The 25,169-nt window shown below is 44.0% G+C and overlaps 1 protein-coding gene and 1 non-coding gene across 5 annotated transcripts in view; both read right to left on the bottom strand.

Moving 5' to 3' along the window:
• The window catches only part of ASAP1 (ArfGAP with SH3 domain, ankyrin repeat and PH domain 1), a 328,727-nt gene that overhangs the window by 142,706 nt on the left and 160,852 nt on the right, over positions 1-25,169 (bottom strand). The window lies entirely within an intron of this gene.
• Positions 22,830-22,901, bottom strand: TRNAC-GCA (transfer RNA cysteine (anticodon GCA)). Its single transcript has one exon. It is a non-coding gene; the product is annotated as a tRNA-Cys (tRNA).

Below are 25,169 nucleotides of genomic sequence, written 5' to 3'. Positions count from 1 at the left end.
AAATGATCAACCTAAAATAAAACGTGATTTGCATAATGCATCTCAAAAAGGGAAAGCTGACAGGTCATCCACAAAGGTTTTAAGCTCTTTACACTATTTTAGACTATAAAAGTGTCCTCAAAATTCAGATTCTCCTTTGTTTATACAGATTTCAATCAGAAACTTCTCCTGTCCTCTACTCCACCTGTAGCTGGATGGATTCACAAAAGGGGAATCAGACTCACAGGCAGCAGAGAATTGTGGGAGCTGAGGACTAAGGGTTTGGACCCCACTTCACAGCTCAGATAAGCAGCAAAGATCAATGTATTACCTTAAGCAATGTTGTTGTTCAATCACTAAGTCGTGTCTGACTCTTTTCGACCCCATGGACTGCAGCCTGCCAGGCTCCCCTGACCTCCTCTGTCTCCTGGAGTTTGCTGAAACTCATGTCCGTTGAGTTGGTGATGCCATATTCCTTCAGCAATACCTCCTGATTGATTCTAAGGATCTATGCCATGCAGGAAAACAGCACCAACCTATCAACTTTCCAGGCCGAAGAAAAGATACTGCATAAAGCTGCGGCTCACCAAAGTCCCGCTCCCTGTGTGCACATCTTGAAGGAAGTGGCTACACAAGGCCCAGAGCAGGGGCTCAGTAAATGTGAGTCAAAGGAACCTGCTTCTATACTGAAGGCATCTATAAGTAAAGCTAGACAGAACAGCACTGGAACTCACAGAACGCTATTTATTTCTTAAGCGCTATTCATTTTAAAAACCTAAGTGTTTCATACAACCTTGCACTGTCATAGTCAAGACTCTTTGCTGAACCACTAAACCGACTCTTGTACTGCTGTGGGGATCAGCAGAGTGAACAGAGGAAAGTGGGAAGGACCCCTTTAAGACGCTTTAAGCCATATAATAAGACCCTACCTGACTCTCAGCGCTAAGCCCAGTCCTGCTTTGCCCCGTGAGGCTGGGTCTCTACACCGAATGGCTCTACTCCTACTGGTCCCACACCATTTGGCGCTGTTACCACGCGGGGCCCCCAGTTCCATGGGGTCACCCACATTCCAGCATTCAAGCCCTCGTTGGCGAGTGCAGCCACCAGAGTGCCTCTGGTGCATATCTGGGCCCTGGAAGAAGCAGGGCCTGGCTGCGGAGCCATCACGAAACGGATGCTGCGGTGAAGACCTCGGAGGGCCCAGCCCTTGAGGACTCCTGCTGGCTCCGTGGGACCTGCTCAAGGGAGTTGTCCTGAAGCGCCCCTGCCCTCCTCGGCTGACATCGCCACAGGAAAGTATTTCCGTCTCGCCTCCTTCACCTCTAACTGTCCTAAGAGACTTTTTTCGTTTAAAGAGACGTTTTCACAAAATTGTTTATTTATTTCTGGCTGTACTGTGTCTTTGTTGCTGTGCGTGGGCTGTTCTCCAGTTGCGGTGCACGGGCTTCTCCCTGCGGTGGCTTCTCTTGCTGGGGAGCATGGGCTCTAGGGTGCTTGGGCTTCAGTAGTAGCGGCAAGGAGGCTCCAGAGCACAGGCTCAGTAGTTGTGGCACGTGGGCTTAGTTGCCCCTCGGCATGTGGGATCTTCCTGGACCAGCGATCGAACCTGTGTCCCTTGCGTGGGCAGGGGGATTCTAAACCACTGAGTCCCCAGGGAAGTCTTCCTTAGAGGCTTACAGCAGCCCAGTCTCACCCCCCTTCTCCCAACACTGATGATGAGGATGATAAAAACAACAGGAATGTGTTCTTATTTAATCCTCACAGTAACCAATAAGGATGTCTCTGTCGCCCACATTTTACTGAGAAGGAGACTGAAGCGCAGGATGGCCCGAGATCCTGCATCAAGTCAGATACGCAGTCAAGGTTCACGCCCGGTTCCTGACCCGCAAGCCCGTATTCGTGAGCTTCGTGTTCTCCAAGCTGCCAGCCTGACACAGTGGGTCTGGAGGACGGAGGAAACTTTAAAAGACAAGATCAGCCAAGGATTCGGTAACCAGGCCACGAGACAAGCAACTTCCGAAACCTTCTCCTTCCCATTTGAGGGACGCTCTCGGAAGAAGCCAAAGAGGAATTGAGATCAACGCTTAGCTTGAGAACCTGAAGTCGCTCTTTACAGGGGGGAGGGGACAAAAGCAAAGTGGGAGGAGGTCAGCCTGCAGCTCCTTGGGGCTGAGTCACCTGGCTGTCCCCACACCCCCCGCCCCCCACTTCACGTGGGCCCATCTGCTAACCAAACACTGTGCTGGGTGTGGTGGTGATGAGTCAGCCTCACAGAGGGTTTCCATGTGGCTTCAGGGGCACCCGGGGGACTGCAGAGCAGCCTCCGTGGCCTTCACTGAGAGCCATGCTGGACGCTGGGCATGACTTGCACTAAACCTGATCTCTGGCATGTGTGCCCCCAAAGAGAAAAACAGGTTAAAGAGCATAACTAATCACAACAGCACATGGAGATGCACAGGCTTGTGAAAGCTTCCAGGTACACCTTAAAATACCAGAGCGAAAAACACTACTAAGAGTGACTGGCAGAAAAACCCTCAAGAAGAATTGGTGGGCTTATCCTTGGGGTCAGTGAGGGAATCAGGAGCTTATTTTAAGAAGAGGGACAGTTTCTCCACCTGGTACTTCTAATCCGGCTCTGGTCCATTGAGCGGTCGCTTTAGTCCCCACTGAGCAGTGTGAGAGGGAACTATCCAGAGACTGGGCGCGTCCATCCACAAACGCCTACTCCTCTCAACAGCCAATGCCCACACTTGGCGTGGGGACACCAGGCAAAGACCAGACAGTGCTCTTCTTCGAAGAGGGAGAGACAGGGAACGGCAAGGTGCAAACCAACGTTCCTCAGAGCAGAGATGCTGTGGTTTAGAAGCACCAGGGAGGCCACGTGGCCAGACCACGTGGACACGTGGAGGATAAAGAGATGGATGGGGGCCAGATCACATGAGGGGGAGAGGCCAAAGAAAGAGTTCGGTTTTATTCTGACGGCAAAGGTAAGTCAAGAGTGGGGCTGCTGGGGTTTTACAAGAAAGAAGGTGGCAATTACTCCTGAACTTTGGAAAAATGACTCTGGCTGATGTGCTGGGAATGGGAGGGACAGGGGCAAGATCGGAAAGGAAAGAGCCGATCGGCTGGGTCTCACACAGACAGAACTTCTAAGTTATTTCTCATGTGGCTGGATCCACTTCCTCCTCTAGGATCACACTTCATATTTAAGGCTTCCTCCAGAAATAACCTTCTCCCCTCCACACCCACGCACGACCTCGGTGGAGGATATCGAGATGCCGAGCTGGACTCTGGAGACCACAAAACCCGGCCAGGCCCACCTCTGCAGCAGTCCTTAAACCCATCCCCTTGGTGCTGGCCTGACTTCAGGGCTGCAGCATGTCCCGGGCAGAGGGAGGAGTTCTTCTAAACTATGAATCCGATCATGGCACTCTCTTGCTTTAAAACTTAGAATAATGAGCAGGCTGAGTCTTTCAATGACCTTGAAAGCCCTCTTTGCCTTACCGCACGGGCTTCCGCAGGCTCCCTTCTGCAGCACAATGACCTGCTCTCTCCGATCTCTCACCCGACGTTGCTGGCAGTCCAGGTCCATGGTGCCCAGTTGTACGCAGCACCTGTCTGACCTCTGTTTGACTCTGGAGATGCCAACTCCAGTAGATACAGCTCTCGTCCTCAGTAATACTTCTGCGTTTTCTTCTCCATCTTAACATACTACAAACAGAGGCTCAACCTTTACGATTGAGTTTTATCATCTCTTCTTTGAAACCTGCCCCTTCCTGCTGAGAACGAATCTCTCTGCAGTGCTGTGAGAGCACTTATCATAAGGACTTCTTCCTTACATTTCCATCTCCAACAAACGGAGCTATGAATCTTTCAAGATGCTACACACATACTTACTCATTGCCTTTCCCCACTGCAGAACCAGCTTCCTGCCCTAAGAATGCATGTGACCTGGAGACCAAGGTGTTCACAGTGCACAGATGGGACCCCACCCAGGATCTAGGTAGGGTCACCTGGCAGCTAACTCTGACCCCACCTCTCAGGCCCCCAGCTTCCTGACCTGTCAACTTGGAAGACTGGCCACTACGAAGCTTCTCTTGGCTCTAATTTTCTGAAAACAAACCATTTTCAGGTCCTAGGGACCATATCCTACTGCTTCAACTCTCTTAGCATATTAGATTTTGTTTTAAAGGAAAGACATCTTAAATTTTTTTTTTGACATGTTAATTTTTTAAAAGTGAGTGACCCTAGAACGATCTTACATTTAAGACCTCTATGAGATTAAAAAGATCAACTGTGGCTTTGGTCTCAGATTCTAATTCCAGTCATTTCTGTGTCACTTTTTTGTGTTCTCTGTCCCCCCAAGAAATGTTCAGAAAAGTTCATTTTGAATTCTGTATTCGAAGACTATCAATCATATAAAATAAGCATACTTAGTGCCTGTCAAAAAAGAATTTTATTTATTGGCTGTGCTGGGTCTTTGTTGCTCCGGGGGCTTTTCTCTAGCTGTGGCAAGTGGTGACTTCTCTCTAGTTGTGGTGAACAGGCTTCTCATTGCGGTGGCTTCTCTTGTGACTTTTTAAAGATGGAGGAATTGATTCAGACCAAGTGTCCAGGGCCAAAAGTCTGGGAAATGGCAAAACCAGGCTTTTCACCCTGTAAAGTCTAACCCCCAGTGTCTGTGTTCCTTCTGCCACAACAGGCTGCCTCTCCAGTTAAAAGACATGCTTTGGTCTGTTGCTTCTTATGCTCAGGTCTTTGGCTCACTAAGCTTTCTATAGGTGGCTCAAGGGCCCAGCTTCTGAGAAAAGAAGTTCTTAGGGGAGACAGGCTCTGCCACTGGTGACGTCCCCAGCTTGGCCGAGTTTAGAACTCTTGTGTCCTCTCCAAAAGGAACCTCAGAGCTGCTGACCGTAGATCTGGTCATTGCTAAGTAATGGTTTTTACAAAGACTGGCCTGATTTGACAGTGGAGATCAAGAAACCCCAACTCCACATCTGCATGAAGATGACTACTGCGAATGAAGGTCGCTTCTTGTGAACAAACAGCGAAATGGATTCAAGCGGCACTTCTCAGACTGAGGTCTGTAGAAAACTATATCTGAGATGCTGGAAAGTATTCCATGGGGAAAAAAAGAGGCCGAAAATTTGGAAAACACTATGTGCTAATTACTATGTGCTAATTAACTATACCTTTCTTTTGGATACCCAAGGCACACAAGAATATCAAAGGCTGGGATACTTTCTTTGTGTGGGTCTTATAGTAAACCCATTTTATTATAAAAATTCACTTCAAAATTTGAAATTATTAACAATGATAATTATACAACAACACAAAACTGTGGAGAAAAACATCTTGGCATAGAGTAGATCTTTAATGATTAAGTACAGTAGAACACTGTCCTTGTTAGAAACGTAACACACAATGCCATGTTTGAACCGTGCAGCAGTCTGCTCACCAACACATGTCACAGATGTAGCTGATGGCCTGCACTGGACTAAAACTGAGTTAAAGACACACATTCCAGGACTTGCCAGGTCAACCCTAGAGTGGAAGACTGCGACACTTTAAGGAACATGGTTAACTTTATAACCCAGCAATTCTCCACTAAAATAACTTAAATAATTAATTAAAATCAGAAAATTTTGTGCACACTTACAGAGTACTTATTGGGACATCAATATAGAAAACTCCATATTAAAAAAAAAATTAACAAAAGTTAAGCCTCAAAAAATACACTATGTGTATGAAGTAAGAGGTCTAAAAACAGACAGACACTATTAGGGAAAAGCCAAGGAAAAAAAAAAAAACAAGATTAAAACCAGACTAAAACAGAAAACTCACGATAAAAGAACTAAGAAGAAAAAATAATCCCAACAACAAGAAGAGGAAAAAACGTTGACATCCGTAGGACATAATTACTATGTGGAATTCTTATTTTGCTGCTATTGTGATCAGAAGAATGAGGACAAAAGACATTAACATAAGAAATTAAAAACAGTAAACCTATGCAAAGAACTTCAATCACTGATAACTTTTAAATTCCAAGTAAAACAATAGTGAAGTGTCTTTTTATCCTTATAAAGATGTAAAAAAAAAAAAAAAAAGGAAAGAAAGAAACAATAATAAAAACAATGAAAGGACAGGCTTCAGAGAAAGTCCCAATTGATAATCAGGACAAAGTGTATTCCAAGTCACAAAACTGCTCTTACACTTGACATGGCAATTCCATTCCTGACAATTCCTATCAAAACAACCCACATCCCCTCAAGAATGAATAAAAGGAAGATAGTATAAAACTCATCACCAGGTTTTACAGTACAAGAAACTACAAATAACCTAAGTCTAACAACAGGGAAATGACAAAGTAAAATATGAAACCAAGAGATGGGCTTATATGGTCACTGAAAAGTATGTCTGTAGCAATTAGAAAGAATAAAGGATAAGGTCTGCCATTTATTGATGTCTATTGTGTGAGATGTGCAAATAATATGTAATTCCATTATTTGCAATGTAAAATTGCAGATATTATAAAGAAATGAATTATCTAGAAATATAAAGCTTAGAAAGGTTCATAGAGATGTTTAAAAGCTGTTGTTACTGTTACCTTGGACTGATAATGATTAGGAGCTTTCTTTCAAAATAACTTTAGTTGTGTAATATCATAAGGCTGATGTAGTACTTCAAATTCTTATAAGCCTTTTAACAGTCTTGTAAGACATTTGATGTCTGCTTTTCCCTCAGCAATTGCAAGAGATTCAACAAGATGCTAACTTTCATTGAGAACGAGGGAGAAATAGTACACACTCTCAGTAATTTCCTTGTTGCCTTAAAAACTGTACATTTAAAAAATTAGTAGAATATTGTGTTTCAAGAGCTCCTGTCTGGGGCCGAAAAGAAAACTGTAATCACAGCAATTACCTTGTGAACCTCTAATTTCTGTTGTAGTTCTAAAGTTCGGAGGAGCATACCCACCCACAAGCACTATGGTTCTTTCATCTTGAAGCAATTGCAGCTCCATTCTTAGGAAAATAATAATTATAGGTACAACAAGGTATTTAAAGACCAAAAAAAAAAAGAAAAAGAAAAGTCATGAAAACACCATTTTCCATGTTATAACATAATGAGAGTTCATTAAAACAATTAAAACTTAGACTGCAAAGGAGTTGCCTGAGTCATGTCTTTTCAGGATCCTGAGAATTTATCAGGAACCTACCTCATAAAAGAAAAAAGAGTTTTCACTGGTGAACAGATTAGGAACCACAGAGTTACTTAGCCTTTTAAATTCCTACCAGTTCTGAGGTTCTATAATGACCTACTAAACCGTGAGCCTGGGTCTTGACCCAACGATTCAAGATACGCTGCTGCTGATTTAGTCATTTAGACTTTGTTGTTGTTCAGTCGCTCAGTCGTGTCCAACTCTTTGCGACCCCAAGGCCTGTAGCACGCCAGGCTTCCCTGTCCTTCACATCTCCTGGAGCTTGCTCAAACTCACATCCATTGAGTCGGTGATGCCATCCAACTATCTCTACCTCTGTTGTCCCCTTCTCCTCCTGCCTTCAATCTTTCCCAGCATCAGGGTCTTTTAGACTTAATCACATCATTTATTCTAAAGTGGGGATTGCTGACTAGGTGCTGGGAAACATGGTGGTTAAGAGGACAGAATTTCAAGCCAGATGGCCTCGAGTCAAATTCTGCTCCACTACTTACTGACTATATGATCTGGGCCAGTTACTTAATCCAGGTGTGCCGCAGCTTCCCCACCGGTGAACCACCTTGCAGAGTTACGTGGATTGAGTAACCATGTAGATGAAGTGTTCAGAATAGTGCTTGGAGCAGAAGCAACATCAACAAATGTTAGCTAGAATTTGCAAGTGTGGATACTTGGGTTTATTTTTTCTAAGGTTCCCAAGAGGTAGGTAGTTAGCGAGAGTAATTTTTACATTGTTGGTGGTGCTACTACAGAAACTTCCTTGGTGGTTCAGTGGTAAAGAATCTTCCTGTTGATGTAGGAGATACCGATACGATCCCTGATCTGGGAAGATCCCACATGCCGAGGAGCAACCAAGCTCGTGTGCCACACTACTGAGCCTGTGCTCTGGAGCCAGAGAGTCACAACAAGAGAAACCACCGCAATGAGAAGCCCATGTTCCGCAACGAGAGAGCAGCCCCTGCTCGCTGCCACTTGAGAAAAGCCCGAGCAGCAACGAAGATCCAGCACAGCCAAAAATAAATAAACTTTATTTAAAAAAAAAAAAAAAGAAGGAAAAGAAAAGGGAGAGGCTGATGTAAGACCTTCCACTCAGGCCATTTCTTTAGATCAGTGACCTCCCTACACGGGAGTGTCTACTCTGATATGGGAGGAAAAACAGAACTCTTGTACTATTTTATGTTAGATAATTATACAGTATTAGTACAAAAGAGTATGTATAGATGTATATACCTGTACATGCACATGGCATGCACGCTTTAAAAGGTTTTACAAATGAGATGCATAGAAGTTTGGAAACCGCTGCACATGAAGATTTTACTTCTCTTAAGTAGGAACTGTGGGGAAACGTGGAGTGAGGACAACCATGTGGCCCAGGGGCTGTCTGCACATGGAGAGAAGACAGCACTGTTCAGTGCTTAAAACGATATTGCCAGAAATGCTGGTGGGTTTCTCACGAGTGGGGCTAACTGATCTAATAACTTAGCTTAGAACTTGGAAAGGCAGCAATGGGTACTAAGTTGATTCCAAAATAAAAGAACATTATTTTATATAGTTTGTCACTTTTACTATCTTGCATCTGATTTCTCCAGCTGCCCAAATATTATCACAATCTTTCCTGAGGGAATAAATAACAGCTCAGGGAGAGCCTAGAGAGAACAGGGGATTTTTTCTAAACTCACCTGGGTAATAAAAGGAGTCTCAAGACTCAAGTCTCCCAAATCAGACTACAGTGTTAAAAAATGACTCTGTTCACAAGTGTTCTGTATATTTACTGCTAAAAGTGCGTGAAAGTGGATGCTTCTCCCTGGTCTTCTGCTTCCTACCACAAGGCACTCAGGAAAAAGGTTTACTGGCAAAAAGAAAACCATCAGAAAAATCTGCTTTTGTTTTTAACGTAATACTGAGCAAACTGGAAATACAAATTCAAAACTTTAATTCTGCAACTCTAAAACACTATTTTCTTTTTTCTTGATTTGCCACCGTAATTCACGTTTTATGATTTCTATGTAACTAATCGACATTACATGCAACCTGTATTCTGCTTTTTTCACTTAATACTATACTGCAAATACTGGTGCTTATTTTTCCTGCCGAGCACAGCCATGACTACTTTGGCATTCCATCACTCTCACATATCATCTACATATCACATATCATCTACACATTGCTCTCGTTGAAAGCCAACTTAATGGCCAGCTTTTTTACTTTTTGTAAATAAAGGTATTTAAGACTTAACGTTCCAGCATGGCTGTCAAATAATCAAGTTGTTTTTAATAAGGATAATTTTAAGTTGTGTATGTTTTAAACATGCTCATAAAGTACTAGCAGGCACTAATGATATCTTTTAGTATCTGAATAACTCTCATGCCCCCAAGGCACAACACTCACAAAAGGTCTTTAAGTTTCTGACTTCTAAAAAGCTGTCACATACCAGAAATGTCATAAAGATCTAACTAATCCTCTTGCAAATTATAAATGAGTGCAATTTAGGATAGTGGTTAACTCAAAAAGCGCAGGCCTCTTAAAAGGGGGCAGCGGCTAATGTGGAATGCTCCCCATTCTAACATCTCCCCCTCCACCCAAATAACTGTTCCTTAAGTCACCCTTTCAAATAAAGCTCCCTCCGAATGGCCAGTTCGGACGGAAGTCTTATTATAAGGAGAATGTGCGTAGATCCCAGGGCCCGCTGATTCAATATTCCTTGAGGAAAACAGGGCTGAGGTAACAGAATTTGCTCTGAACTATAAATGAATATTATGCTCCACTGGCAGCTGTTTCCATAAAGGTAAATCTTTCTGTTTATGGGAGTTGAAGTTTTCTATAAATCAAACCTTTGATATTAAACCTTATATCCTCATAGATGTACACGTTAACATTTCAGAGACTTTCCTCAACAGGCCTCCAGTCTTGTTGTCGCCTTTATCAGAGCGTCCTTTTGTAATGTAAATGACACCCTCCCACACTCACAACCAGCTTATCTGAAATGAAGAAGCATCTATGGAACATTTGGAAAACAACTTCAATCTCCAGGCTACGAATGCATTTGACAAACATCTGGTGGGAACAATATCCCAGAGTCGGGGAATACAGAGAGGGTCTCTGACCTCAGGGATCGTGAAGGATTACTCCAATCATGTTTATTAGGTAGCTGGATATAAAATGTTTTGAACCATGAATGCTTCCCTATAATATGACATTTGGGGATAAGTACGCCACCACAAAAATGTATTTACCCAGAGGCAAAGTATGTAGTATATTTTAGAAAATGTTTAAGAAAAGAAATACAGCTTGAAGCCAGGAATGAGAAAAAATATTCACTCTCCTTGATAAATACATATCAAAGCTTTTATTAAACCACATTTTGCGGACTGAGTTATCTTGTAAAGGGAGAGGACAAATTTCCCTTGAATGACTTTTTAATATGCTGCTGGGAATAAAATTAAAGGGATACTAATGGAAAAACCAAACAAGAAACTGAAGTGCTAAGGCTCTAAGAAAGCATCAGCTTATTAACAGTAATTTCATAAAAACAAAGATGTTTTCCAAATGTCTGTGCTGATTGATTGGGAAAGCAACATGTTCACAGGCCACTTCTTGGGGAGCCTGAGTGATCCCAGGGCAGTAACTATAATGGGCACCCTCAAGGAAAGCTCCCCCCCATCCCTTTTAAATACAATCTGGCTGCTATCGTGACCCTTAGTACAGTGCAGAGTGACATTTTACTATCTAGGTACTCTAGAGGTCCTCCAAATGACTTCACTTCTTGAAACTGAACCAACAGTGCCCTTCTCATCCAATGACGAGGTGCGCCATCAACTCACGAGTGGTCCAACCCAGGCCCCATCATACCACAACAGTGACATACAGCTCAGCTGGTGTCTCACACAGCCCAGATTTGGGGGAATGGTACTTCAGGATGACTGTTTATCACACAGCTCAACTCTGCAGGAATGGTACTTCAGGATGAACATTTATTTCATTTCACAAGCTTTTGTTTGATGGGTAGAAGTGCGGAGAAACACATGGTTTTAGAGCTTTCACGTAGTTAGAATATGCTTAAATCAGAAAACTACTCACTTAGGTCAGCATTTCCCAAAAGTCATGCCCGACTAGTCCAATTAATGCTTCGAGAAAGGGGGAGACTGGTTCAAAACTGGGAAAGGAGTATGTCAAGGCTGTATATTGCCATCCTGCTTATTTAACTTACATGCAGAGTACATCATGCAAAATGCTGGGCTGGATGAATCACAAGCTGGAATCAAGACTGCTGAGAGAAATATAAAAAACCTCAGGTGATACCACTCTAATTGCAGAAAGTGAAGAGGAACTAAAGAGTCTCTTGATGAGGGTGAAAGAGGAGAGTGATAAAGCTGGCTTGAAGCTCAACATTCAAAAAACTAACATCATGGCATCCAGTCCCATCACTTCATGGCAAGTAGATGGAAACAATGGAAACAGTGACAGATTTTATCTTCTTCAACTCCAAAATTACTGCAGACAGAGACTGCACCCATGAAATTAAAACATGCTTGCTCTCTGGAAGAAAAGCTATGACAAACCTAGACAGCATATTAAAAAGCAGAGACATCACTTTGCCAACAAAGGTCCCTATAGTCAAAGCTATGGTTTTCCCAATAGTCATGTATGGATGTGAGAGTTGAACCATAAAGGCTGAGTGCCTAAGAATTGATGCTTTTGAATCATGGTGCTGGAGAAGACTCTTGAGAGTCCCTTGGACTGCAAGGAGCTCAAACCAGTCAATCCTAATGGAAATCAACCCTGAATATTCATTGGAAGGACTGATGCTAAAGCTCCAATACTTTTGCCACCTGATGCCAAGAGCTGACTCACTGGAAAAAGACCCTGATGCTGGGGAAGATTTGAAGGCAAAAAGAGAAGGGGATGGCAGAGGATGAGACGGTCAGGTAGTATCGCCAATGTGATGGACATGAATTTGAGCAAATTCCGAGGGATAATGGAGGACAGAGGAGCCTGATGGGCTATATTCATGGGGTCACAGAGATGGACATGACTTCGAGACACAACAACGACACAACAGCAGCCAGCAGGCCTGGGACACACTCCACACTGTACCCTCTTCTGAAGATCCACAGAGCATGGATCTACTAAAGGTTCGTGAGGTTCCTGTTTCTTTAACTTGGTTAACACAGTATTCCCCAAACTCATTGGCCTCACACTTCCTGCCTCTATCCTTTCAGAACTAGTTCTCCACACGATACACTTTGGGCTACACAGACTTGGACCATAATATTTCAAGAAAAAAATCTGTTCTAATTTATATCAGAGAAGGCAAATAGGTAGCTCAGAGTCTAAATCCAACTTGCAAAATATCATTTGTAAACTTCTGAATATAGCTTCCACACATTTTTTAAACTTCAGTTCAGTCACTCAGTCGTGTCTGACTCTTTGCGACCCCATGGACTACAGCATGCCAGGCTTCCCTGTCCATCACCAACTCCCGGAGCGTAAACTCATGTCCATTGAGTCGGTGATGCCATAGAGTCAGTTTTAAAAGTTGGGAGATTTAAGATAAAAATTCCGAAGTCCAACCTTCCCTCTAAAATGCCTTGGTGGAGCTGAAGGCAGCTTTCCCCAGGAACGCCCATCAGGAGGAGGGCCAGTCTATGGTCTCCAGCTGCCACTGAATCACCAGGTCTGTGCCAGTCACTCAGGCCTGGCCCCGGTCTCACAAGGGGTCCTATGAATTCTACACTGCCCGTGTTCTGGGCAATGGCTCCATGATGAAGGCATCAGGGCATGCTTGGGATGCAGGAGGAGAAGGTCACTGTTGACCTGCCCATCCCGCCAGTCCACCTCCCTTACGAAGGTTTGCCAAGGACAATGCCTGTTTATACCCACTGCCTTGGCATAACAAGCAACAGAGCCACCCTCACCCTTGTCTCATTCTGGATAAGTTACACAGTCACTGTAGCTGTGAAGTCCTCCCAGACACTCACCTTCACCTCCTCAAGTCCCAGGGATGCATTGTACCACTTGAGTCGGCCCTTCGGTACTTCCCAATTGCTTCATGTGAGCCTTACAGAAATAAGACACATCAGAGCCCAGGTGAGTTGGGTCTGATTCCAGGCTTTGCCGCTGAATGGCTTTGTTGCGTATAGACAAGTCCTCTAATGCCTCTCGATTCAGACCCACATCACCCTATTTCAGAATTCATGGGAAGATCAGGGATGTAGCAAGTGCTTGGTAAACAGCAGGGGTTCAATAACTAGTATTTTTAGTTCTGAGAATGTAACTCCCTGGAATTAAGTAATTTGAATCCAATGGTTTTGGGTTCTCCTGGTAGATACTATACATATTATTGCTGACTGATCTGATTTCTTCATCCGAAAAAAAAAAAAAAAAAAAAAAAGCACCAAAAACTGCCATTGCATCAATTCTCACGTTTCTTTAATTTTGCCAATTTGGGGTTAACTGATATGGGAACATTTTCCTTATTTGTCCCCATCAATTTCAAAATTAAATTCTGGAAGGGCATCTGTCCACTTACTTATGGAAAATTTTTTTTAAAAAATGTTTTGAAGGCTAGGAGGAAGAAGAAGAAAGAAAAAAAATTCTCCCCACAGAGTATGGTTCACAAAATTCATGACCTGAGTTGATTTAAGAACTAACAATCTGCCTGTAATTTAGAGAAATGAAGTGATGACTCATGCACTAAGATGAACTGGGTTTTTTATTTTTTTCCCTCCTCTATGCTTTGGGATTACTAAATATCAGAGAACTTTCCCTGGGGATTTTCCCCCAAGTCTTTATTTGTTCCCAAAGAGCTTCAAACATTCTCCTGTTTTCCACTCCTTTTAAATTTGTCTCCTTTCAACCCAGCTAATAACTGAAGCCATTTCTCACGATTTCTCACCATGGAAAGAAAACCTCAAAGTGGATGCTTAAATGTTTAAAATTCACTTTCAACCCTTGCCAGACCTCTTTTGTGAGACAACACGGGGACTGCCCTGGATTCAAGGTCTCCCCTGCCCTCCGGACTTTTCTGAGTCTGACACTAATACCCAAGAAGTAGATGGGGCGGGGCAAAACGAAACCAAGCAGGGCTCAGATGCACAAAGTGCCTCTTCTGGGCTGGCCATGACTATACAAAAATTTTCAGGCAAAATTAGCATAAATTAGAAGTGCTGTTTTTAAAGTCGAACCTAACGAGCCATCATTATCTTGTCATGCTTGCTTGCTAATTAGTGATGCCACATTGCCTCACATCACATTTTAGTTTCTTACAATGGACAGGGATGGGGAGGCGGGGTGGGACATATTTGCATTACCACGTCTTCACCTGAGAAAAATATTACGGAAGGCTGGATTAGAGCTGAGTGCAGCGGACCTTACACAGGGCAAGAGTTCCAAGACAAGTGAGTTGTATGTATTCGGCTACTTCTTGGGTCAGGCCTAAGAAATATTAAGGCTTTCAAATTAATTGCATTTATCTCTTAGCCATTGGCTCTACTATAAAAAATACCTTAACTAGTGACTCTGCTCTTCTCAAAACATTTTTGGGATAATGAATAATGGATATGTTACAATTCCCTTTTATCTGAAAGGGAAGAAAAAAGGCCAACCAACATTGTTCATTTATATGTTGTCCAGTTAGAGGAAAAAACCCAAGAATCCATATTTTCCTTTTCGGTCAGTAGGTGTGTTTCTTGGTATTTTTGTGACACTAAAAGGTCTTTACACTCAAGTGTAATGATGACTTAATTACATCAGTAAAATCGGAGAGTGTGTGCCCTCTGCCACAGGAATAGACCCCGTAGTAACAGTCTCTTCCTGCCAATTCACTGACCACTCTTTGTTCCAAATGGGCTGTCCCTCTCGTTGGGCTCCGAGGGCAGGGGCTCAGGGTGAGCAGGTGTTGGTCTACTTCCGGTGCATTCGCTGAGGTTCAACTAGGTGTGTTAGTCACTCGGTCATGTCTAACTCTTTGCGATCCCATGGACTGCAGCCCACCAGACTCCTCTATTCAAGGAATTCTCCAGGCAAGAATACTGGAGAGGGCTGCCATTCCCTTCTCCAGGGGATCTTTCTGACCCAGGGATCGAGCTGGTTCTCCTGCACTGCAGGTGAATTCTTTACCATCTGAGCCACCAGGGAAGCCTTGAGGTTCAGCAAAGCTCTGTGCCAGAAATGTTTCCGCCATTTTTCTCTATTTCTAACAGTCAAAAAAGCTCACCCCTTAAAGTCTGGGAAGACTTGAAGACATTACATATTTTCTGTACTGCCAAAGTTTTATTTTTTAAATTGAAGGATAGTTAATTTACAATGTTGTGTTAGTTTCAAGCGTGTAGCAAAGTGATTCAGCTATACATGTATATGTACATATATTCTTTTTCAGATGCTTTTCCATAATAGGTTATCATAAGATAAGGAGTATAATTCCCTGTGCTATTCAGTAGGTTCTGGTTGTTCACCTATTTTATCTAGAGTAGTGTGTATGTTTGTCCCAAACTCCTAATTTATCCCCAAACCCACTCCAGTATATTTGCCTGGAGAATCCCATGGACAGAGGAGCCATGGGCTACAGTCCATGGGGTCGCAACGAGTCGGACACAGCAAGCGCAGCACCGCCACATTTTACTTTAAAACAAAGGCAAACCCTGTAATCCTGAGACGTTAAACGGCTTGCTCAAGTTCACACCAGGAATAAGCCCACATCTGTCCCCTACTCCTGCGGCTTTTCCCTCTACCAAGATGCGAATGGGGTTCCAGACTGGCCCCAGGATGGCACCCGTGGTCCTCAGCTGGGAAACATGGTGGGTGTGAGAGCAGACGCTGGGATAACCCCGTGGGTGCAGGAAACATGGGCCAAACAGGCCTCTGAGGGGGTCCCACTGGGTCTCTGTGTGCTGAACCCCACAGTCTCCTCCTGACAGTGGACTGGAGCATAAACAGAGGTGAGGCAGGGGGACCCACCCCCACCCCAACTGGATGAGCACGGAGTCTCTCTCCAAGGCACTGAAGATTTGTGGGGGAAAAGAGAGTTTTACATTAAGACAAACTATATCATGGAGCATGAAGGCAAAGTGGCTTTTTCCCCTCAAGATAAAACACAGCACTTCCAGGAAATGTCCAGATCCTGTAGGGTCTCGCACTCCTCAAGGAACCTCATGCAGAAACATACTCCACTATGACTCAATTACATGCATTCACAAAATGTGGGAGTAGCAGAGGAATTACTAGTTAGAAGTATCAGAGCTTCAGGACTTCCCTGGCGGTCCAGTGGGTAGCACTCTGCGCTTCCACTGCACGGGGAGCAGGTTTGATGGCTGGTCAGAGAGCTAAGACGCCACACACCACACGGCATGACCAAAAAAAAAAAAAGCGTGTGCGCTTCTACCCTCACGAACCCACTGTGAGGAGGCCAGGCCATGGAAACCAAGGAAGATATTACAGAATCTGCTAATCCCTCAGATTCTGCAGCCTTGCTTATTCCAAGATCTCAGCAGCTTTCAACTGAGTCTGGCATTTATAAAACCTGTGTGTCTGTGTGTGTGTGTGTGCGGGCATAAGTGTGCTCATGACATTATAGCCCATAAATGTAAGCCAACCACTTTATTTGGTGCTCGAATGAACAAAGTATACTGAAAGGAAAATGTATGACTGTCGATGTGTTGGCCACAAACATAGAATCTTCCTGAGAAATTCTCAAGGGTATTCCTGCCTTTATGCCACTTTCTCCTAGTTAATGATAAACCAGCATAAAATTCAACCCTTCCTCCAGGAGGTAAGCTTGAGAAGGACCAGGAGAAAGAGGGGTAGAGGGGTGCGATGCTTGAGAAATCCTGGGATGGGGTTCTATGCCAGCAGTGGGGGGTGGAGTAGGTTTGGAGGATCCTGGAGCATCTCTAACTGTGTGGAAAAAAAACTGCCAGGAAAACCTATACTTTGGTCTGAATCAGAGGCTGGTAACTCCTCAGGCAGAAGTACCCAAAGTGCCCATATATTAATAGTTGATGTGGAGTAAGACTCTCTGACACACAATAAAATCTCACAGGTTCATGTAAATGGTATATGTGGAGGCAGCCAGGGGACCTTGGGTGGGGAGATGCTGGAGTGGGCATAATTATAGTCAGGGCATCGCCTTCTCTTCCCCTTTCATATTTTTCCATTCTTTCTTAGTTCCACGACTACTCATAGTTGACTCTCAGCAACTATCACAATTCTTACTACTGTGTGCATACAACAAACAATTGCGGAATGAATAAATAAATATGGTTACCAGGCATAATAGGAAAAGACAACCGCATCTGACAGTTACTGCAAAAACCTAAAAGACTGTATACTCCAAAAATAAAAGTAACTGTTAGATACGGACAATATAAACTTTGCATACTTTTTCATTAGCTAACAATCACCATGTGATTAAAACAAAATGCATGTCACAGATTGTCATGTTCCCAGTGTTGCTTTAAAAGAAAAAAAAGTCCATGTAGGATCATACATAGGGTACAGAAGGTTTATTCATTGTCCATTTCAGTAAACATTTGGGATGAAAATTAATACTTTATTAAATATGAAGAAAGTAGTCTTTGAATGTGAGTCGGAATTCTGAGCTTCTTAAATCCTTTCAACTGATATTTAGACTGTAAGAACGCCTCTTTTTCCATGATCCTTGTTGAGATAAAGGCAATCACAAAATTTTGAAAATATTTATACAAAAGGCTCCACTGCAATTCCCCCAAATGGCTCTAGGAGAACAGACCTCAAAATACAAGTTTATCTTCAGATGTATTATTAAATACTTCACATTTTTAACTTCTGCAGAAGGATAAACAGAGAGGCCTGTTCCATGACCCAAAAAGCCAGGATTTCCTTGAATGACACGCTAATGAAAAATGCAAACCAGTGGGAGTCTTGACTCATTGTACAGAGTCTGTTACATTCCAACCAAAGGCCTGTCTTGTGTCAAGAGGGAAAAAATAGCTCCTGAAACCAAAAGTTATCGTTAACCTTTGCCTTGAGAATATTTCCATTTTTGTGTAACACGGAAACACAGAAAACGATTCTCCAAAATACTTAACACGTTTATTAACATGGCACTGACTTGGTATATAGTGTCTGATTACATGTGGTGGTCTCAACTACCTTCAAAGAGCCCCAACTCAAAGATCAGGAAAGAGACAGCCAGGTTCCATGGCAAGGGACCACACTTTTCTTCTAGCCAGCACTAACTAGGCCAGGGAAGGCAGCTTGACCAAGGGCTTCCCAGGAACTGATGATGTGGCTGGAGAGAAGACAGATGAGCTGGACTAGTCAGAGCTGACCCCCTAAGGAACTTGCAAAAGTGAAAAAGTGACAGAGGAAAGCGATGACGGACCGGGCACAGGTAGCTTAACGAAGAAACACAGACTCCAACTAGGCAGCAGGTAACAGAGACACAAAGATACAAAAAGTGGAAGCCAGCCCAGACCACGAGGAGAAGGGAAACACACAGATGCAATGAAGGAGACATCACAGGGAGATCAAGAGGTGGTCTGGAACTAACCCTGACCCCCATCACTACTTCTGAGTAAGTTTAAATGAGCCTCTGCTCTTTCGAGAGCCCAACGGACGGAAAAACCCCATCAAGTGAGAAGTATTAACCTCTGTAGGCTACGGAGTTGTTAAACTGCAAGATCAGAGAATCAAGTTCAGCAGTGTTTTCCTCCAGATCCTTGAGTGTATTTCCCAAGCTCTAGGCATCCTGGCAGAATAATTACCCATTTTGAGAGCTAGGAACCAGGCACATAGAGACACTAGGTAAAGATCATTAATCTTTATTTTTTTTTGAACAGCCTAGGGAAACAGGCATTCATCATTATCTCACAGGTGAGGAAGCTGGGGTTCAGAGAGGTCAAGCAGCTTGTTTGCAGTCACACAGGCCAGAAAGAGCAGTCCCATGATCCCACTCGTGTTGCAGACACTGACAACGGGGAGACTCCAGGCCCCGTTAAAACTGGTGAGAAGAGGAAAACCAGCTGTGACGGGAAAAAGCAGAGGACTCTTAGTCACATGACCGGGACGTGACAGGTGTGGAGGTGAACAGATGGACAAACACGCTCAAGGGCTCCCCCAGCCGTGGGGAGAGGAGACGACGAGACAGGAAAGCGACCGGGCCGGGCTGAACCTCAAGGCAAATCAAATCAGGGATGCTGGCCCAGCTGCAGGATTAAATGACAGAAGCTCTCACTAAACGGTGAGAGCAAACTGCTGATGCTTCGTCTCATAGGCTGGCTCCTTCTACCTTTCACCTGGCAGGAGACACCGCAGGGTCTACCAAACTCGTGACCCCACCAGGGAGACGCAGTTCTCAAGCCAGCCAGGCCCTCTCAGCTCCTCAGGGGGCAAAGCAATGCTGCCTGGGGCCCCCTGCACTGGCTGGTTAAAGACCAGCAGGGCGCGATGAAATGGGCAGAAAAGCCCCTTTGATGTCCCTGCCTATGCACTGGCTCTCTATTCTTTTTTTGGCCAGGGCATGTGGGATTTTAGTTCCCTAACCAGGGATCAAACCTGTGCCCCTTGCGTGGGAGCATGAAGTCCAAACCCCTGGACTGCCATGGAAGTCCCCAGTGTCTCTCTGGCAAACAATGGTTATCTAAACCACTTTTAAAAAGAACTATATTAACTGTATTCCTGAATTGCTATTCAGCTATTCATGCACACCAGTATTTCCTTTCACGCAGGAACTGATTAAGCGCTTAGTATGTGCTAAGCCATGTGCTTCTGCCTCCCTGTGAGTACAAACGAGGGAAAATCCCTGTTGTTTGTCTGAAGCTTATGTAGTACTGTGCATCAACCAGACTTCAACAGAAACGCATACGAAGGGAAATATTCTATTGAAATGAAAAAAAAAAAAATTAAAAAAAAAAAAAGAGAGAGAGAGAACGGGTAGAAACATGCCGGGCAGTGACAATGCCGGAGCAGCATGACTGAGCCGTAAGCGGTGTGAGGTGGTCCCTGTGCACAAAGGGCTCCAGAAGCCCTGGAGGGAGGTCGGGAGGGATGTCCCAGACACGGTGGTGTCTCCTGGCTTTGAAGAGTCAATGTTCTCCAGGCATCAGGGGAAAGATGATTTAAGAAGGGGGGTGAGCTGAGTTGAGCTAAGGAGAAGCGACATGGAATCCCTGGTGTAAAAGGGGAGTATTAAAGAAAAAACGAGGGGCTCTTTCAAAGAATATGACAGGCTTTTCTGGTGGTTCAGACGGTAAAGAATCCACTTGCAATGCAGGAGACCCGGGTTCAATCCCAGGGTCGGGAAGATTTCCTGGAGAAGGGAATGACAACCCACTCCGGTATTCTTGCCTGGAGAAGCCCATGAACAGAGGAGCCTGGCAGGCTATGGCCCATGGGGTTCCAAAGAGTCAGACATGACTGAGTGACTAACACACTTCAAAGAATATTGTGATCAGGGCCAAGGAGCTGGCCCTTCTCAAGGCCACAGGCGGCTTTTAGTACAATCTGTGATGGGGTCGAGTCTTGTTTCCTTCAGGGCACCCCATAGCACCCAGCACCGGGTGACTGACAGAAAATGTCCCTAAACATTTCTGGAAGTGAATGATCAAATAAGGCATCAGAATTTGGGAGGGAGATCCCCCGACTCTCCCCAACACAAAATAGGAAAGCAAAGAAGGCCTTTTGACAGCCTATTATAAAAATGAGAGAAAAAAAGATATTATGAACAATAGACAGATGTGAAAAAATACTAAACAGATCCTCCAAAAATTAAAAAAAAAATTTAACAAGGGAATGATTAAACATATACCAGTAAGAGAATTAGTGAACTAGAAGACACAGCTGATGAAATTATCCTAAGAAGGTAGCACACAAAAAATAGGATATTAATTTAAAAAAGACAGAGCATTAATAGATATTAAGAGACATGGAAGATAGAATGGGAAGGCCCAATGCTAATCTAATAAAGTTCCAGAAGGAGAGAACAGCGGGAAAGAGTGGAGAGATCAATGTTATATTCTGAAAAGCTCAAAGAACTGTGGTTGTTAGCTTTCCTAAACTTCAGCTCTTATCAACCATTTCTTGAGCACATTCTGCAGGTGCCAAGAGCAAAGGGAGACACAAAACAAGTGCAGCCAGCCGCTTTCACGCATTCCATTAGACTAAAGCCCTTGTTAAGCCAGTGGAGAGCACAGAACCTATTGCCAAATCAACACCTACGGCTGACCCTAGTATCAGCTCCTAGGGCTACTGGAATTCAATGAGAAATAGAGTTAATAAGAGAAACAGTGCTCAAGTAATTCACGGACCTTGAAGAACTGGGAAGTAAAAGGTATGTCACATGATACTAACAGCTAAGACTTGCTGAGTTCTTAGTCTGTGCAAGACACTGTGCTGAGTACCTCGATGGAGGACCCAACTAAACTCCCACAATGACCTACTGGGATGGGGATGATTAGATGATGACAACAGTTTACAGATAAGCAAGGCTGAGCACCCTGCCCAGAGCCACACAGCAGCTAAAAGGAAGCTGTGAGTCAAACCCAGACCGTCTAAGTCCAGAGCTGGGCGATGAGCTGTTCTCACATCTAGGCAGAACGCCCTCTCCCTTGATAGAAATCTAATCTGCAATTATTAAATGAATAACATTTTGAAGGCACTCCCCTACCCCATCCTTACACAAACAGTGGAGTCAGGGTGGAACCTCCTATGCCCTTTGGGTAGGACACATTTCATTCATAAGAGCAGTGATATTAGCTGTGACCGACGCATTTTTTCCTTGGGAAAGCCTCCTCCCAAAGGGTCAGCTAGAGGGGAGGGTGGGAGAGGCCTTCTCTCTAGGGAGAAATTCAGGAAGAAGCTGATGGAGTCTTGTTTCCAAAAACCACGACTCATCTCTGTGACATGACTGTCTGACAAAGCAACGTGGCACTGCAAGATCCCAAAGACGGAGCCCATCCCTTCTGCCCAAAGATCTCACTTCTGAGAAAGCTTCCCAGGGAGCTCACTCAATGGGGAAAGGTAGCTAACGACTCAAGTGGCTCACTGCATGCATGGTCTCTGCCCAAAGGCCGGCAACCTCTGGAGACTCAACAGCATAGGAACTTTAGTAAATTAAGGAACATCTACATGATGCCATAGATGAAAAACAGAGGATGAGATGGTTGGATGGCATTGCTGACTCAATAGACACGAATTTGAGCAAACTCTGGGAGATGGTGAAGGACAGGGAAGCCTGGCGGTCGGGAAGTCCAAGGGGGTCACAAAGAGTCAGACACGACTGAGTGACTGAATGACAACAAATATGATGGTATTATTATGGGGCCCTTAAAATAACAGAGACGGCAACACTTCAGCACAGCATGTGTGCTACTCCAGTTTTATAAGTAATGACAACAAATATGATGGTATTATTATGGGGCCCTTAAAATAACAGAGACGGCAACACTTCAGCACAGCATGTGTGCTACTCCAGTTTTATAAGTAAAACGGCAAGATTCAAAGTGGCAACTGTTTAAAACAGCGTGGAGGTGGTTGTTTAGTCACTAAGTAGTATCCGACTCTTGTGAGCCCATGGACTGTACAGCCTGCCAGGCTCCTCTGTCCACGGGATTTTCCAGGTAAGAATACTGGAGTGTATTGCCATTCCCTTCTCCAAGGGATCTTCCCAACCCAGGGATCGAACCCAGATCTTCTGCATTGCAGGCAGATACTTTTACCACTGAGCCACCTGGGAAGCCCTTAAAACAATGTTTGAAGCAACAAAGATTGAATAGCAATAACCAAAAACTGTTAGGTTAGGGTGGTGGAATGGTGGGTGATCGTTACTCTCCAAATATTTTTTAAATGTGCCATTGTTCCAACATACACTATTTTGGGGAGGCATTCAGGTGTCTTGATAATGTTCCAATTCAATAATCCTTTGCACTCTCCACAAAATTATACTACCGTTTGTTAAACTAAAGATTTTCCGCTGAAGCACCCTTACTCCCCACAGTTTTGCCAATGTTAGCTTACATTATACAGGACAAGAGCAATATCGAATTAGTGAGTATGATTCAAGAAACCTGAGGGAGGGGGATGGCAAAGAGGCACTTAAACCGCTAACAAAAAAAGCACTGTGGCTCATACATAACACCATTATTGGCCTCCGTGAGGCATTACTGGTCCAATAATACATTTCTGTTTCAGACTTTTTAAAAAGTGTACTTGAAACCAGAACAGGCCTTGAATTTCAAACACACAGAACTAAAGGAATGCCGCGGAGGGAGAGTTAAGGTCAGCTGAATTCGGCCTTTTGTCTGGGATGCATTCTTCAGACTCGGGAAAGAGGCAGAGTTGGGTTTAGCTGTGGATGATTTGAAAGTAAGATCCGAGGTTTTCAGAATTACCCACACAGCCAGAGTTAGAAAGCTCGGTGCAGATTTCTGTGATATGGCTCCCAAATAAACCAGCCATTGTGTGACCCGAGAGTACCTCTAGCTGCAAGGAAGTGGACAACCAACAGTTAACAGGATGTCCTGGGAATACAGGTAGTGGCAAGTTCAACAGGCTGTTTACACGTGCTCGGAGGGTCAACAGCAGGAAAGAAAGAATGTCAGACACACCACATCGCAGCTTAGGTAATACATGCCATCCCCTCTTATGGCGAGATCTTGGCTTCGTGTAGAATATGTTTTTGATAACTGTGCATGACTGGCTCTCTCCTCGTGCACCTGGGAAAGTTACTTCCTCGCTGAAGCGAGGTCCACCCAGAGGGTGTGCGGCAGCCTCAGGGTCACCATCAGCTGAGTCTTGTCTAGATACCTAGAGGTAGAGGCTGCTGGCTATAAGACCTCTGCATGCATGTCGGGGAAGGGCTAGTTTTAATTGCTGCCGTCACCTGGTCTCCAGATTAGGTAAGTAGGCCAAGTATGAGTATTTGGCAGGCATTACTACAAAGTAAAAGAAGCTATCAGACATCTAGAACAAAAGGCCTAAATTAAGTCACTCCTCTATTTGGACCTACGTTTCCTCTCCAATAACAAACTTTTTTTTTTTTAATTTAAGGATCAAACTAAATTCACTTCATAACCCACTAATGCATTGCGTTGTGCAGTTGATTAGCATATTTCTATAAAGTCCCTCACATTTTTGATGGGCCTGATTCTAACATTCACTCAATCCCATATTTGGTCTCTAACACATAAACAGCTCTGTATGTAAAAAGGAAGGAAATAAATTCTCTTGTTAAAAATGTTAACTGGGTAACTCATTGTACAAAGTTCTTATACATTCAGAGCTTTTCATTTTGACGAATGTTTGCTAATGTGGATAAAAATATTATTTCAACTCAGATGATGACATAAAAATCAAACAGATTGGCCAGATCGTCATGCTCATATTTTTTTTGGAGAAGACAATTTGGTCCTAACCTCCTAACTCCTAATCTGAGTTTTTTTGGGGGAAACAAAAAATAACAACCACTTTTCAAAACATAGAGGTACCTTAGGAAGGTAATTTTTGTCCTACTTGCTGGGAAAGAAAACAACGCTTAAAGTGGGGCTACAGATTTTTCTCCAGTGTCTCTAGCTTTAAAATCCATTTTCCTGGTCTGCTCAAATTAGCTTCTCCTATAACCTTTGCCTAGGAGTCATTTATCTCATGGTTTCAGATTAGTCACCAACCCAGAAGGCAAGTGCTCAAAAATGTGCTTGGTCAAACGATCGCTGTCTCCTCCATAGGCACCCGTGCCCCGGGCAGCGGTTTGGGAATCACGCTGACTGCCGGGAGGACGTGCTCTTCCTAGTCCCAGGGGCACCCTCACAGGTCAGCAGAGCTGACTGCAGGCAGCTCACCCTTGCCCTGTGTGAGTAACAGATCTCCCTCATTCCCCAGCTTCTCATTTGTCCAGTCAGGGTGGGGCTGCTCTGAAGACTTATTCAGGAGAATCCACTGCCAGCATACCCGGTGCTAAGGGGGGCAGTTCATCCCAGATGCAACTTCAGACTCACTCTGCTCTTTT

Source organism: Dama dama, chromosome 21, assembly GCF_033118175.1.
Source record: "Dama dama isolate Ldn47 chromosome 21, ASM3311817v1, whole genome shotgun sequence".
Lineage (NCBI taxonomy): Eukaryota > Metazoa > Chordata > Mammalia > Artiodactyla > Cervidae > Dama > Dama dama.
Note: the sequence above shows the minus strand (reverse complement) of the source record. Positions and strands in the feature narration are given on the sequence as shown.